Genomic DNA, 16,534 nt, shown 5'->3' with positions numbered 1-16,534 from the left:
CAGCACAATTCCAAATAGCTAAGTTATAGAACTAGCCTAGGTATCTGTTAACAAATGAATGGATAAAGAAAATATTATATGTATGAACATAATATTATATATATGGAGTCTTATTCAGCTATAAAGAAGAATGAAATTAAAACATCTGCAGGAAAATGGATGGAATTGGCTAGCATTATGTTAAATGAAATAAACCAGACTAAAAAAGACAGGTATTTCATGTTCTCTCTTATATGTGGAAGAAAAAGATGATCTGAAAGTGTAGGGAGTCTATGAGAGAAGATAAAGGGAATCAGGGAAGAAGAAAGGGGGTGGAAAGGGAGGGTAATGGAGGGAAGTAAATGACCAAAATATGTTATATGCATGTACAAATATGCTGCAAGGAACTCATTATTCTGTGTTATTAACGTGCACTAATACAAATACTAAAAAAATTAAGAGGTTCAATCTCACATTAAGTACTCACACATACACACACACAAAAAAAGTAAGCAAACACAAATCTAAAGGGACATAGGAAACTTCTGAAAGTAATGGATATATCTATTAACTTAATTATGGTGATGATACCATAGGTATTTATATATGTGCAGTTGCATCAAATTGTGCACATGAAATATGTGTGTTTCTTTATATTTTAATTGTACTTCAATAAAACTGTCAAAGAAAATGTGATCAAATTAAATTCAAGAGAAGACTGTCAAAATATCAGGTTATATATCCCTAATATTTCTGTTTAGTCATGTTTAAAGATAACCTTCTCCAGAAAAATCAGATTAACTCACATTTAGAATAAGTATATTAACATGGAAACACACATCCTAGTGACCTGTGTTTGATTTGATCCTGTTATTTTTGTATTCTTTGTAATCATAGTATTTTTCATGTGACAATTAGTCTCACAATTATATCAAATATCTGAGGGGTAAAATTATTTTATTTTTATCCATGGAAAACAGTCAATACAAACATATTTCCTTTATTCACTTTACAAAATAATTTATGACAAAAGAGTTGCTTTTATTTTATTTTTTTACAGATTTTGAGGGTTTTTTATTTTAAAATATTTCATTATAAAAGTAACATAAGTAAAAGCTAAAATATTGAGGAAAGATAAAGTTTTCCATTCATTGCTTTGTCATCCTACTATAACCAGTTAGTAATTTCATCCACTTTGTCACATTCTGACATGTACTTGGTGTGTTACTTGCAGCCAGGATCACATAATTTTAATGAGTAGATAATATACCCTTCATAGATCTGTTTATTGACTATTTACCTTGACCAGGGGATGACAAAGTACAGCCCCACATTTGACTTCTGCTCTAAACTTCAAGTTATTCATAATTTAAGTTACAAAACAATACTGTTTGGAAAGTCTTTGTGCATATTATTTTCATATTTGGACAAGTCAATAGGAGGATATTAACAAAAGAGGAATAACTGGGTCTAATTAACAAAGATATTTTTAATCCTGAAACTGTCGCTCACTCTCTTATAATATTCCAGCTATGATATAATAAGGATGGTGGTGACAGGATGCAAAGGAAGGCCCAACACTCTCGAAAGCACTTCTCTGGCCCCTATTAATGCTGACATATGAATTTACACTCATGACAAGCATATTTTCAATTCTGATTTAAAGTCAACCCAAAAGGAAAATAACAGTAAGTGCAACAGAAAAACAAACCCACTCAAATAAATCTTTTACTTTATACAAAAGATGGAAAAGCAGGCAGAAATAAACTCTCCACATTTCACAATGTACATGAAGTACCAGCTCAAGCTAGCTACAGAGGTCAGAAGGCCCTGGAAGAGCAGAATAAGGGAAGAGGTGGTGGTTTCAACAAGGAGCCAGCAGCAGCGAGTGAGTGTGGGTGATGAAGAAGTACAGCGCTTCCACCCCTCTGAACACATCCTCAACATAAAAGTGAGTAAAACTGTCTCTAAACTGCCTCTAATAAGAGTTCTAGAGCAACAACTCTATGGTTTTAAGCAATACAAATTTTTTTATCTGAAAAAGTTTTATTCTTCAGAAAGAAAATTTATGGAATGAGAAAAGCTAAATTAACTCTATCTCTGAAATAAAAGATAAAGCAGTTAAATGGGTCTCAAAACCAATCTTTTATGAATAAAGTGTTGAGAAGTACAGATGTCATCTTCTAAGGGTAATATTCTGAGGGTCTGGCAGCATAAACTCTTCAGTGAGTTTATAATAGACTATTGTAGAATCGGACTCCAGGATGGCCAGAGTGAAAGACATCGGTAAATCCGGATTCCCTTGTATTTTTTGAGATGTCTTCAAGATGTCCCGTATCCTTTGATAGCTGAGGGAAGCAGAGATGGGTGTAGGCAACACAGTCTGTAACCCTTCCCCTTCTATCTCAGTAACAATCAGGCAGCTGAGCTGAAGTTCAGGTAATCCCACACAAATTACATCATACCAACTTTTACTCTCCATGAGGTCCATTTAAACCAAGAATGCTATATAAACTTAAGTGGCATCTCCAATATTTAATTCCATCATTTCTAAATACTTAGGGTGGGTGCTCATCCAGGCGTCCACCAGAGTCCACTTGTTAGCGCAGCCGCCATCGCGAACACCGCCCAAGTCCAGACCCCACTACAGCCCGGGATCAGCTCAGAATCACCACTCTCCTCCAAGCCCGCCCACGCGGCCTCCCTTGGTGCACCAAGAGTTGCTTTTAATATATAATGTTATAGTAGTGCATGGTGACCATAATTTGGTTTTTAAATAATTCAAACACCACTTTCCAAGAGTATTTTGCAAAATAAAACAAGGTGAAATTTTACATTCTTAATTTAAAAATAGCTTTTTTATTTTTGGATCTGGCCAGGTTCTCTCCTTCATGAATAAATAGTACTAGTTTGCATAAAACTCAACCTAAAATGTTAGTTAATCTTAAAAAAGACTTTCCTTCTTCTCTAGGACCAATATGTCCATATTTAAAGGTAGGCAAAAAGTAGACAAATTATAATGGGAAACATAGTGTATTTTTTTTTCTTCATCTTAGGATAGGTTACTTCTTCTATCCCACACTGTCATTCTAATTCTATTATGGGGGAATGCTTCTCTTTGAATCATCTCCTCACTAATAAAATTCCTTAGCACCTCTGAAATATTTTTGAAAAGTTCTCTTATACCACTACATGCATTGATTCACTGCATTGATTGACACAGAACACTCTGTGTCAAGGTTTTCTCCCAACACTTTCTCTTATCATTCTTCACTTCAAAGCTGCTCCTTCTTTCCCAGTTTGGAGTGGCAGGTGAGGGACAATGTCTGTATTCTAAGTTCCTTATTTTTTTCTGAACTTTTATTTCTTCCCTATTATAGAAAAATTAATTTGCCCTTTGTTGTCTAAATCTCCTTTACTGAAAAATTCTCTACATATTGTTTTTTCTCCTCTATTTGTTTTCCAGGCAAGTTCTTAACTATTGGACAGCTACATCTGTGTTTTTTTCCCAGCACCAAATTTGGTTGTCATCAGGGATCTATGTCCAGATGACCCAGTTTTTATACTGGTTTTCATATTGGCATAATCAATACCAGGTGGATATCTCTTCTGCCACATTGGCCTTAGACCTCCATGATTTTATTCATTCATTATTGTCCTTAAATTACTGTTGATCACCAACCTATTATGAGACATTTTGGTGTTATCTGGAACTCAGAAAATACAAATGTGTGTAAGGTCAAGTCTTATTCTTCCACCTTCAAATAATTTATCATACAAGGAGAGAAACAAGCAAGTAGGAGACAATTAACACAGAATGTAGTAAGTGCAACCATTGATCTGAAAAAGACTTCCAAAAACAGTGGAGATTTTGTTCACAGCATGAATGCCACCTATACTTCTACTATGAGACTCTATCCCACTTTCACAGATGTTTGATCTTGGAGTGCACTTATATAATTCTCTGTTTCAAATTCTCCCACTATGTCTCTTCTTTCCAATTTATTTCTTAATGTAACATTCTACCTTTTGATATATAATTATGTGGATTTTTTGTCAAACACAGTCACATAACCATAGCCATTGCCAAGGTACAGAATGATTACATTGCCTTCAAAATTCTCCTATGCTTCTTTCTAATGAAACCCTCCTTCTGCCGAGCTTCTAGTGACAATGGATCACTTTTTCTCCCTTCAGTTTTTCTTTTCTAGAAAGTGTATTTAGGTGGAATCATATAATATGTAGCCTTTTTCTTTAATTTCTTTGGCTTCAAAGAAGGTTTATCTTGGTGCTTGGGATGTGGCTCAAGCAGTAGGGTGCTCGCTTGGCATACTCTTGGCACTGGGTTCGATCCTCAGCACTACAAACAAATAAAGATGTTGTGTCCGCCGAAAACTAAAAAATAAATATTAAAAAAACTCTCTCTCTCTCTCTCTCTCTCTCTCTCTCTCTCTCTCTCTCTTTAAAAATAAAAGAAGGTCTCTCAAAGGTATTCTTCCATATATTTGTTGGACATTTGTATTTCTTCTTTTGAGAAATGTATGTTTAGTTTATTTGTTCATTTATTGCTTAGATTGTAATTGTGGTGCTAATTTTTTTTTTTAGTTTCTTTTATATTCTGGATAATAATTCCCTGTTGCAAGAACATTTGGCAAAGATGTTTCTCCCATTTTTAAGGTTCATTCTTCATGCTCTTAATTATTTCCTTTGCTGTGTAGAAGCTTTTTAATTTGATGTTATCACACTTACTGATTTTTTGTTTTATTTCTTGAGCTTTAGGAGTCATATCACCAAGTTGATGCCTGCACCAATAAGTTGGATTGTTGCCCCTGTGTTTTCTTCTAGTAGTTACATAGTTTCTCATCTAAGTCCTCTGTCTTTGATCTATTTTGAGCTGATTTTTGTGCAAGATGAGAGATAGGAATCTAGTTTCATTCTTCTACATATGGATCTCCCGTTTTCCCAGTTCCATTGTTAGAAAGGCTGTCTTTTCTTCAACATATGTCTTTGTCAGCTTTTCAAGGATCAGATGACTCCATCTATGTGGATTTGTCTCTGTCTGCATCTTCAATTCTATTCCATTGGTCTTCATGTCTAACCATCCGTCTGTAGTATAATTTGAGATAAGATATTGTGATGCCTCCAGCATTACTTGTATTGCTCAGAATTTCTTTGGTTATTATGGGGGTTTTTATTGTTCCATAAGAATTTTAGGACTGTTTTTTTTTTTTCTAGTTCTGTGAGAATGTCATTTGCATGTTGATGGGGATCACATTGAATATATTGATTGCTTTTGGAAATATTAGCCATTTTAACAATATTAATTCTGCCTACTCAAGAACTTGTGGGGCCTTCCACCTTTGTAAAGTCTATTTTCTTTGTTGACTATTCTATAGTTTTAATTGTAGAGATTTTTCAATTTATTGGTTACATTTATTCTTAGGTATTTTATGTTTGGGGAGATTAGAAAACATTATCAACAACCGTAGCAATTAGGAAAAAGCAAATCAAATCTACACTAAGATTTTATCTCACTCCAGTTAGAATGAAAATCATCAGGAATAAATAACAGTAAGTGCTCTCAAGGATGTGGGGGCAAAGGTACACTGTTGGTCAGACTAAAAAGTTAATATAACCACTTTGAAAATCAGTATGGAGATCCTTCAAAAGTGTGGAATGGAACCACCATATATCCCAGCTATTCCACTCCTTGGTATTTGTCCAAAATAGCTAAAATTAGCACGCTTTATTGATACTTAGATACCAATGTTTATAGCAGCCAAGTTGTGGAACCAGCCAACCTATCCATGTATCCACAGAAGAATGAATAAAGAAAATGTAGCATATAAACACAAAGGAGTTTCACTCAATTATAAAGAAGAATAAAATAATGTTATTTGCTCTTAAATGGGTAGAACAGGAGAATATAATGCTAAGTGAGAGTGATGGGACAAATGTTTTCTCTCGAATGTGTGCCTATGTGCATGAGAGAGATTAGAATGAAAAAGAGACCTCACTGAAATAAAAAGGAGACCAATAGGGTAGAGGAAGGGAATTGAGAAGGAGGGAGAAGGGGCAACAGGATAAGGTACTGGGAAATAAAATTTACCAAACTATACTCTGTTGTATCTCCTTGTATGACCATACCTCAAAATTCCAACTTTTATATATAATTATAATATACTGATTAAAAAATAATGCTAGAAGAGGGTCCAATAAAGTACCGGAGAGAAATTAGGTATAGGGTGAAGGAGAGGGGAACAGGAAGTACTGGGAAATGAGTTTGATCAGATTTTGTCATGTAAATGTAGAAATATGTCACAATGAATTTCGTATTATGTATAATAATAATCTTCAAAGTGTTTGTGCATGTTTTTAATTCTTAAAATAACTTGGCAAATATTTTATGTGTAAGAAAACAGGAAACCAGAAAAACTAATTTAAAGAGCTAGTAAAGAATTAGGAAATTTGAACAAAAAGCTAGAGTGGATCTTATTATTATTGTTATTTTTTATAGTTTATTATTTTGGGAGAAGGAAGGATAAACAACTTGAAACCTAGGGATAGCCAATATTTAATTTAACTTTTATTCTTTCTAATTAATTCTCATGACTTATTTAATACTGAATACATTCATCTATTTGGACTGATTTTTATTTTTCATTTTAATATTAATAGTAAAATACACTCAAAACAATGTACATTGTTAATTTTATCTTTTCTAAATGTATAATTTTTTTTCCCTGTAAATGAACTCACAAATCAGGAAATCTTGAGTACAGAAAGAGTAGCAATGAGTTTTGGCCTTTTCCATGGCAAAGAGTTGGAAAGAATTTTCTGTCCTCATATGTTTAACTCAGTGGATCTAAGAAACTTAAATCAAAGAACAAATCCTGGGAAGAAAGTGGTTGGTTTCTAGTTGGGATGTATATGGGCGATGGGAACAGCAATGAGTGACATTTTATGGAAAATAGTCCAAGTAGTATATCTGAGGTCCCTCTTGATTGGGTCTAAGCTTTTAGTTATGCTTTAAAAATATTTTTAAAAAATAAATTTGCCTGCTTATTGGCTGTTCCCCAACTGCAAGACAGAACAAGGGATGTCAAGCTCTGGTAAGATTAGTGGAATGAACTCAGGGAATACCTACACTTGTGTGTTGATGTTGGTATCAGCAGTAGCCTGGTGCAGATACCTGCCCTGGATTTTTGTTTTTACTTTTCTTTCACAAATGCTATGGTATAGGTAATAGAAATTAAGGAAGGAACCTCTAAAAAGAAAAAAAGAGCAATGGACTTTTGGAGGTACTGAACCAGTATAGTGTAACTACTCTATCCCAGGCAGATTGATTGATGATTTAGGCAGATTGAAGAAGATACACCAGGCTGTAGGGAGATATGAAATATCTTTATCGATGGATGGGAGAGCAGAAAGTCCTGTTCATCTTACGTACAGGATTGTAACAAAGTCTGAAGCATGCAGACTTCATAAGTTATATAAGACTACACAGGGACTGTTGCTTCTGACTTCCATAAGACATTGCTCCCTAGACATCTGGGTGAGGAAGCCTGATAAACTCCATTTTCTTTATAGCCAATGTTTCTTGAATCCATGGTTCCCAGGGTCAGCATTACCTTGTAAGAGGAATTAAATGTAATGTGATTAGGTTCAAGTTTTAGCAGCAGCAATTCTCTTCTCTGCATTGTGTAATCCCTATCACTCCCTAAAATCAGCAAAAGGCAGAAAAGAGGGGTACTTTTGGTCCCTGTTTTAAATATCTGAGTAGTCAAAATAACGAATCCTTCCAGAGTAGTATGAATTTACTGAAGGCAATGATATATTTGATAAATGAAGCCATTAATAAAAAGAAAAATAAGTTGACTTGGGATTATAAAAGATGAGGCAGAATCAATGCACTAGAAAATGAAAATGACTTAAAATAAGCTTGATACATATACCCAGTGGGTGAGATAATGTGAAATAAGGCAAACATTTATAACTAATAACAATAGATGAAGGCAATCAAGAGAAAAATCTATTTATCTGGAATATATGTTCACTCTCAGAAAATGTTTGAAAACAAATGAAGAAGCGGAAAATGTGAAGACCAACACTAAGGGATACGTTGTGAGAAGAAACAATGATAGTATATAATAATAGAAAAATCTAGAAAGAAGACAAAACAGTAGACAGTATTCAAAGAAACAATTGAGACTTCACAGAATAAATGTAGTGCAAGATATGTTCCCTGAGAAGAAGACTATAATCTGAAATTTAGATTGAAGGATGTTTACTAGGGCATGACTGATGTACTGTAGAAGTGAGGATCAGAAAGCAGGACTGGGAGGGAATGAGCCGCAGTCCACTCAGTATCAGTCTCAGGGAGTTCTGGAGCTATATGGGTAATTTGGCATTGTCTTCAGTTATACTGCCTGTGGTTAGACCTTTATAGTGGCATTGGTTGGCACTGGGTGAAGGCACCCATAAGATGGGTGTGGTCATAAGTGAGACAGCTTTCGGGAGCTGAGGTAATCCCCAATGCAGACTGGAAGCTGAGGACTTTTTGTCAACAGCATTTCCAAAATCCTTTATAAAATGCTCTTGGAATGGATTCATGGACCCAGTGGTTCTACAGCAAACAGAACCAGTCCAGATTCCCATTCCAAAAGAGAGAGCTTACTTGTGTGTTACTTAGGTATCACACTGGCTTTCAAATTAGCTTTCAATAAACCTTTGTAACTTCCAATTTTATTAAACAAAATGTATTTTCATTAGTAATGGAGACACAATTTCATTTTCTGTTTTGTTATTATTTGTTCCTATAACCATCTGTCAGATGAGGAGGTGAGGAAAGCTCACACAGTAATTTTATTTTAACAGGGAAATTTTTACATGAAGAATTATAAAACAGGAGCTCGGAAGATGGCGGCGAAGGGAGTGCATCACCCCAGTACGCCGCGTCACTGTGCAGGAGAAAGACGAGGTGAAACAGCTGAAGGCTACCTTGTTGGGAATTTCCAGTGAAATTGGTGTGCTCCAGAATCTAGAGGACAGATTTACATCGCACGGGGTTCAGCTGCGGGGGCTCGGTCGTTGGCGATTTCTCCACATGGAGGGTAGCAGAGCCTGGTTGGCGGACCGCCCCGCGGATGGAGTCTGCGGCACGCGCTGAGTAGCAGCGAGGTACCGGAGCGGGAGTACAGTGATGCGGATTCTGGGGGCTCCTGCCAGCGGTGCAATGGCTGTGCTTAGTGCTGAGCTCCGGCTTTGAGACAGAGGAGAGAAGCGGTCCAGTTCGGTTCTTGACACTGGTCGGACCACGGAGGAGGACAGCAGCCGCCATCTTGGAGAGCTGATGTAATCATCCCTGTTTTCTAGTGATCTCAGCTCATTCAACTATGGAACAGGTGATTTCAGGCTGGTATTTGCCTGCATCTCACAGACAGATCGCTCAGGCTCAGGGCTGGAGAACCTGAGGAGAATACTCCTCGGGGCTCGCTCCTGGCAAGGCGTGCGCCGGGCTTTGAGAGGCCGGATTATGGTTCCCCGGGCTGCTTTGGCCCAGGGCTGGGGAACCTGCAGGGACTGCGTGCTGAGGCCAGCTCCAAGTGGAACGTGAGCTGAGGGGCGGCTGGGCTCTGACTCCCAGAACAGTTTTGGCCCGGGGCTGGGGAGCCCGCGGGGACTGCGTCTTTGGGCCTGCTCCTAGCGAAGCGTGCACCGAGCTGGGAGAGTTTGGAGCGGCCGGGCTCGGGCTCCCGGGGCTGCTTTGGCCTAGGGCTGGGGAACCCGCAGGGGTCGCTCTGTGGAGCCTGCTCCTAGCGGAGCATGGCCGGGATGGGAGAGGCCGGGTTCTGGCTCCCGAAGCTGCTTTGGCCCAGGGCTGGGGAACCTGCGGGGACTGCTTCTCGGTACGGGTCCTGCTGGGTGCTGTGGGGGCCTGGGGGGCAGAGTGGAGCTGCCACCTGCGCCCAGAGCAGGCCAAGTGACCCGCCAGCATGGTATCACGACACCCCAACTGCAGCTGGGGCCAAGGAGAGTAGCCTCCCTCGCCTGGAATAGGACCAGCGACCCGACGGCGCGGTAGCCAAATCACCCCATTTGGAGTGGGGGCTGTGCAGAGCCGCCATCTGAGCCTGCAAGGTAGGCAGACCTGCGACCCACTGGCAGGACAGGCCCGGCAGCCTGCCAGTGTGGTGGACAAGTAGCACCGAGGCAGTCTCATCACACTGGTTGGAGTGGGGGTGGAGAAGAGCCGCCGCCCGTGTCTGGAAAAGGCCCAGGGACCCATTGGAGAGGCAGTCAGGTACCCCCACTGAGAGTGGGGGCTGAGCAGAACTGCCACCTGAGCCCGCAAGGTAGGCAGAACAGGCTTAGAGGCCGACCAGCGTGGTAGACACGTCACACCAATTGGAGTAGGGGCGGAGCAGAGCTGCCGCCCACATCCGGATCAGGACCAACGACCCGAGGGCGAGGTAGTTACGTCACCACAATTGGAGTGGGGGCAGAGCAGAGTCGCCACCCGCGCCCGCAGGGGGGGCAGACCTGCGACCACCCAGCGTGGTAGATAGATCACCCTAATTAGAGGAGGAGCACAGCCACTACCCGCCCTGCAAGGGAGATCTCCCAACTATACAAGAGCAATATAAATAAATAGGGGGAAAATTTCAAAAACACAACAGTTTCACCAAGCAGAAAGAAACACAAGCAGTATGAAAAAACAAGGAAAGAAAGGACCACAAGCAATGCAGGTCAACTCAACTTTAGAAGAGGTAATAGCTGCAACAGATGGAATGTCTGATAAAGAGTTCAGGATATACATGCTTCAGATGATCTGGAGTCTCAAGGAAGACATGAGACAGCAAAATCAGACAATGAAAGATCACTTTGACAAGGAATTACATAAACAAATACAGGAAGTAAAAGATCAATTTCACAGGGAGATAGAGGTAATAAAAAACAAACAAATAGAAATCCTAGAAATGCAGGAAGCAATAAACCAACTTAAAACCTCAATTGACAATACTACCAGCAGAGTAGATCACTTAGAAGATAGAACATCAGACAATGAAGACAAAGTATTTCAACATGAAAAGAACATAGACAGCTCAGCAAGTCTGCTAAGAAACCATGAGCAGAACATCCAAGAAATATGGGATAACATTAAAAGACCAAACTTAAGAGTCATTGGGATACAGGAATTCACAGAGCTCCAAACCAAAGGAATAAACAATCTATTCAATGAAATAATACGAGAAAACTTCCCAGACCTGAAGAATGAAACAGAATCCCAAATCTTAGAAGCCTACAGGACACCGATAATCATAAGAGATCCACACCTAGACACATTATAATGAAGATGCCCAACATACAGAATAAAGAGAGAATTTTAAAAGTTACAAGAGAAAGGAAGCAGATTACATTTAGGGGTAAACCAATCAGGATAACAGCTGATCTCTCAACACAGACTCTGAAAGCTAGAAGATCCTGGAATAACATATTTCAAACCCTGAAAGAAAATGGGTTCCAACCAAGAATCATGTATCTGGTGAAATTAAGCTTCAGGATGGAAGATGAAATTAAAACCTTCCACGATAAACAAAAGTTAAAAGAATTCACAGCTAGAAAACCATCTCTTCAAAAAATCCTTGGCAAAACATTACAGGAAGAGGAAATGGAAAATAACATTGAAAACCAACAGTGGGAGGTAGGACAGTAAAGGGGGAAAAGTAATCAAAGAGGAAAACAAATCAGGTTTAGTAATATTAATAAACAAATATGGCTGGAGGAACAAACCATATCTCAATAATAACCCTAAATGTTAATGGCTTAAACTCACCAATTAAGAGACACAGGCTAGTTGAATGGATCACAAAACAAGACCCAACAATATGCTGCCTACAGGAGACGCATTTGATAGGAAAAGATATACATAGACTGAAGGTGAAAGGCTGGGAAAAATCATTCCACTCATATGGACTGCGGAAACAAGCAGGAGTGTCCATACTCATATCAAATAAAATAGATTTCAAGCCAAAGTTAATCAAAAGGGATAAAGAGGGACACTGCATACTGCTCAAGGGAACCATACACCAACAAGACATAACAATCATAAATATATATGCCCCAAACAGTGGTGGAGCTATGTTCATCAAGCAAACTCTTCTCAAGTTCAAGAGTCTAATAGACCACCATACAATAATCATGGGAGACTTCAACACACCTCTCTCACCACTGGACAGATCTTCCAAACAAAAGTTAAATAAGGAAACTATAGAACTCAATAACACAATTAACAACCTAGACTTAATTGACATATATAGAATATACCACCCAACATCAAGTAGTTACACTTTTTTCTCAGCAGCACATGGATCCTTCTCAACAATAGATCATATATTATGTCACAGGGCAACTCTTAGACAATATACAGGAGTAGAGATAATACCATGCATCTTATCTGATCGTAATGGAATGAAACTGAAAATCAACGATAAAAGAAGGAAGGAAAAATCATGCATCACTTGGAGAATGAACAATAGGTTACTGAATGATCAATGGGTTATAGAAGACATTAAGGAGGAAATTAAAAACTTCTTAGAGTTAAATGAAAACACAGACACAACATATCGGAATCTATGGGACACATTGAAAGCAGTTCTAAGAGGGAAATTCATTGCTTGGAGCTCATTCCTTAAAAAAAGAAAAAAAAAACCAACAAATAAATGATCTCATACTTCATCTCAAAATCCTAGAAAAAGAAGAGCAAAACAACAGCAAAAGAAGTAGAAGGCAAGAAATAATTAAAATCAGAGCTGAAATTAATGAAATTGAAACAAAAGAAACAATTGAAAAAATTGACAAAACTAAAAGTTGGTTCTTTGAAACAATAAATAAAATCGACAGACCCTTAGCCATGCTAACAAAGAGAAGAAGAGAGAGAACCCAAATTACTAGCATACGGGATGAAAAAGGCAATATCACAATAGACACTTCAGAAATACAGAAGATAATCAGAAATTATTTTGAATCCTTATGCTCCAATAAAATAGAAGACAGTGAAGGTATAGATAAATTTCTTAAGTCATATGATCTGCCCAGATTGAGTCAGGAAGATATAGACAACCTAAACAGACCAATAACAATAGAGGAAATAGAAGAAACTATCAAAAGACTACCAACTAAGAAAAGCCCAGGACCGGATGGGTATACAGCAGAGTTTTACAAAACCTTGAAAGAGGAACTAACACCAATACTTTTCAAGCTATTTCAGGAAGTAGAAAAAGAGGGAGAACTTCCAAATACATTCTACGAGGCCAACATTACCCTGATGCCTAAACCAGAGACACTTCAAAGAAAGAAAACTACAGACCAATATCTCTAATGAACCTAGATGCAAAAATCCTCAATAAAATTCTGGTGAATCGGATTCAAAAACATATCAAAAAAATTATACACCATGATCAAGTAGGATTCATCCCTGGGACGCAAGGCTGGTTCAATATACGGAAATCAATAAATGTTATTCACCACATCAATAGACTTAAAGATAAGAACCATATGATCATCTCGATAGATGCAGAAAAAGCATTTGACAAAGTACAGCATCCCTTTATGTTCAAAACTCTAGAAAAATTAGGGATAACAGGATCATACCTCAACATTGTAAAAGCAATCTATGATAAGCCACAGGCCAGCATCATTCTGAATGGAGAAAAATTGAAGGCATTCCCTCTAAGATCTGGTACAAGACAGGGATGCCCTCTCTCACCACTTCTGTTCAACATAGTCCTCGAAACACTGGTCAGAGCAATTAGACAGACCAAAGAAATTAAAGGCATAAAAATAGGAAAAGAAGAACTTAAATTATCACTATTTGCAGATGATATGATTCTATACCTAACAGACCCAAAAGGGTCTACAAAGAAAGTATTAGAGCTAATAAGTGTATTCAGCAAAGTGGCAGGATATAAAATCAACACGCATAAATCAAATGCATTCCTGTATATCAGCGACAAATCCTCTGAAACGGAAATGAGGACAACTACTCCATTCACAATATCCCCCCAAAAAATAAAATACTTGGGAATTAACCTAACAAAAGAGGTGAAAGACCTATACAATGAAAATTACAGAACCCTAAACAGAGATATAGAAGAAGACCTCGGAAGATGGAAAAATATACCCTGTTCATGGATAGGCAGAACTAACATCATCAAAATGGCGATATTACCAAAAGTTCTCTATAAGTTCAATGCTATGCCAATCAAAATCCTAACAGCATTTCTTGTAGAAATAGATAAAACAATCATGAAATTCATATGGCATAATAAAAGACCCAGAATAGCAAAAACAATGCTAAGCAGGAAGTGTGAATCAGGCGGTATAGCGATACCAGACTTCAAACTATACTACAGAGCAATAGTAACAAAAACAGCATGGTACTGGTACCAAAACAGGCGGGTGGACCAATGGTACAGAATAGAGGACACAGTAACCAATCCACAAAACTACAACTATCTTATATTTGATAAAGGGGCTAAAAGCATGCAATGGAGGAAGGATAGCATCTTCAACAAATGGTGTTGGGAAAACTGGAAATCAATTTGCATCAAAATGAAACTGAATCCTTTCTCTCGCCATGCCCAAAACTTAACTCAAAATGGATCAAGGAGCTTGATATTAAATCAGAGACTCTGCGTCTGATAGAAGAAAAAGTTGGCTATGATCTACATACTGTGGGGTCGGGCTCCAAATTCCTCAATAGGACACCCATAGCGCAAGAGTTAACAACTAGAATCAACAAATGGGACTTACTCAAACTAAAAAGGTTTTTCTCAGCAAAAGAAACAATAAGAGAGATAAACAGGGAGCCTACATCCTGGGAACAAATCTTTACTCCACATACTTCAGATAGAGCCCTAATATCCAGAGTATACAAGGAACTCAAAAAATTAGATAATAAGATAACAAACAACCCAATCAACAAATGGGCCAAGGACCTGAACAGACACTTCTCAGAGGAGGACATACAATCAATTAACAAGTACATGAAAAAATGCTCACCATCGCTAGCAGTCAGAGAAATGCAAATCAAAACCACCCTAAGATACCATCTCACTCCAGTAAGACTGGCAGCCATTATGAAGTCCAACAACAACAAGTGCTGGCGAGGATGCGGGGAAAAGGGTACACTTGTTTATTTTGGTGGGACTGCAAATTGGTGCAGCCAATTTGGAAAGTAGTATGGAGATTTCTTGGAAAGCTGGGAATGGAACCACCATTTGACCCAGCTATTCCCCTTCTCGGTCTATTCCCTAAAGACCTAATAAGAGCATGCTACAGGGACACTGCTACATCGATGTTCATAGCAGCACAATTCACGATAGCAAGATTGTGGAACCAACCTAGATGCCCTTCAATAGATGAATGGATAAAAAAAAATGTGGCATTTATACACAATGGAGTATTACTCTGCTTTAAAAAATGACAAAATCATAGAATTTGGAGGGAAATGGATGGCATTAGAGCAGATTATGATAAGTGAAGCTAGCCAATCCTTAAAAAACAAATGCCAAATGACTGCTTTGATATAAGGGGAGTAAACAAGGACAAGGTAGAGATGAAGAGCTTGAGAAGAAGATTAACATTAAACAGGGATGAGAGGTGGGAGGGAAAGGGAGAGAGAAGGGAAATCGCATGGAAATGGAAGGTGATCCTCAGGGATATACAAAATTACATATAAGAGGAAAGGAGGGGTAAGAGAAAAATAATACAAGTGGAAGAAATGATTTACAGTAGAGGGGGTAGAGAGAGAAAAGGGGAGGGGAGGGGAGGGGAGGGGAAGGGGGATAGTAGAGAATAGGATAGACAGCAGAATACATCAGTCACTAGAATGGCAATATGTAAATCAATGGAAGTGTAACTGATGTGATACAGCAATCTGTATACGGGGTAAAAATGGGAGTTCATAACCCACTTGAATCAAACTGTGAAATATGATATATTAAGAACTATGTAATGTTTTGAACGACCAACAATAAAAAAAAGAAAAAAAGAAGAATTATAAAACAATCATGATAAACTAGAATACTGACAGATTGGATAGAAGTAAGTTAAGAATTCTAAGGAATATAGGGATAACCAAAATAAGAAAAAAACACAAATAACAGGGAATAGAGTACTCAAGAATACACATTCCCTCCTGAAGCTGAAATAGAGCACTCAAGGTGTTGTGACCACTGCTGAATCTGACTGTCTGATAAAGAATCCCCAGGAGGCAGATTTTGAGATGAAGATTAGGATGCAGAATACTTATTAAGGAGTACCTTCTGGGTAAAATTTGTATAGGCAAGGGAAGTAAAGAGTAGGACTGGGCAGAGAAAAAATTTGCATTGTGATGCGTTACTGATGACTGCTAAATGGATTTTTGAAGCTAGAACTGTCCAAATTTGGGCTGAGATGGAAGGCTGTTTTAGTTCTGTGAGCAGTCATTGGATGAAGGTAGCTCCAAGAAGAAGTTGGCCTTGAGCCAGGAAACTCTGTAGTCAAGACAAAT

General features: G+C 38.2%; 1 pseudogene across 1 annotated transcript; it reads right to left on the bottom strand.

The window, feature by feature from the left end:
* Nucleotides 1-2,124: 2,124 nt before the first annotated feature.
* Nucleotides 2,125-7,589, bottom strand: LOC308650369 (tRNA-splicing endonuclease subunit Sen15-like; annotated as a pseudogene). The gene is made up of 2 exons: nucleotides 7,529-7,589; nucleotides 2,125-2,702 (listed from the first exon to the last, which is right to left on the bottom strand). The product of its transcript is annotated as a tRNA-splicing endonuclease subunit Sen15-like (transcript).
* Between the last annotated feature and the right edge of the window lie 8,945 nt (nucleotides 7,590-16,534).

This window comes from Spermophilus citellus (assembly GCF_964194105.1).
Source record: "Spermophilus citellus genome assembly, chromosome: 5".
NCBI lineage: Eukaryota > Metazoa > Chordata > Mammalia > Rodentia > Sciuridae > Spermophilus > Spermophilus citellus.
Note: the sequence above shows the minus strand (reverse complement) of the source record. Positions and strands in the feature narration are given on the sequence as shown.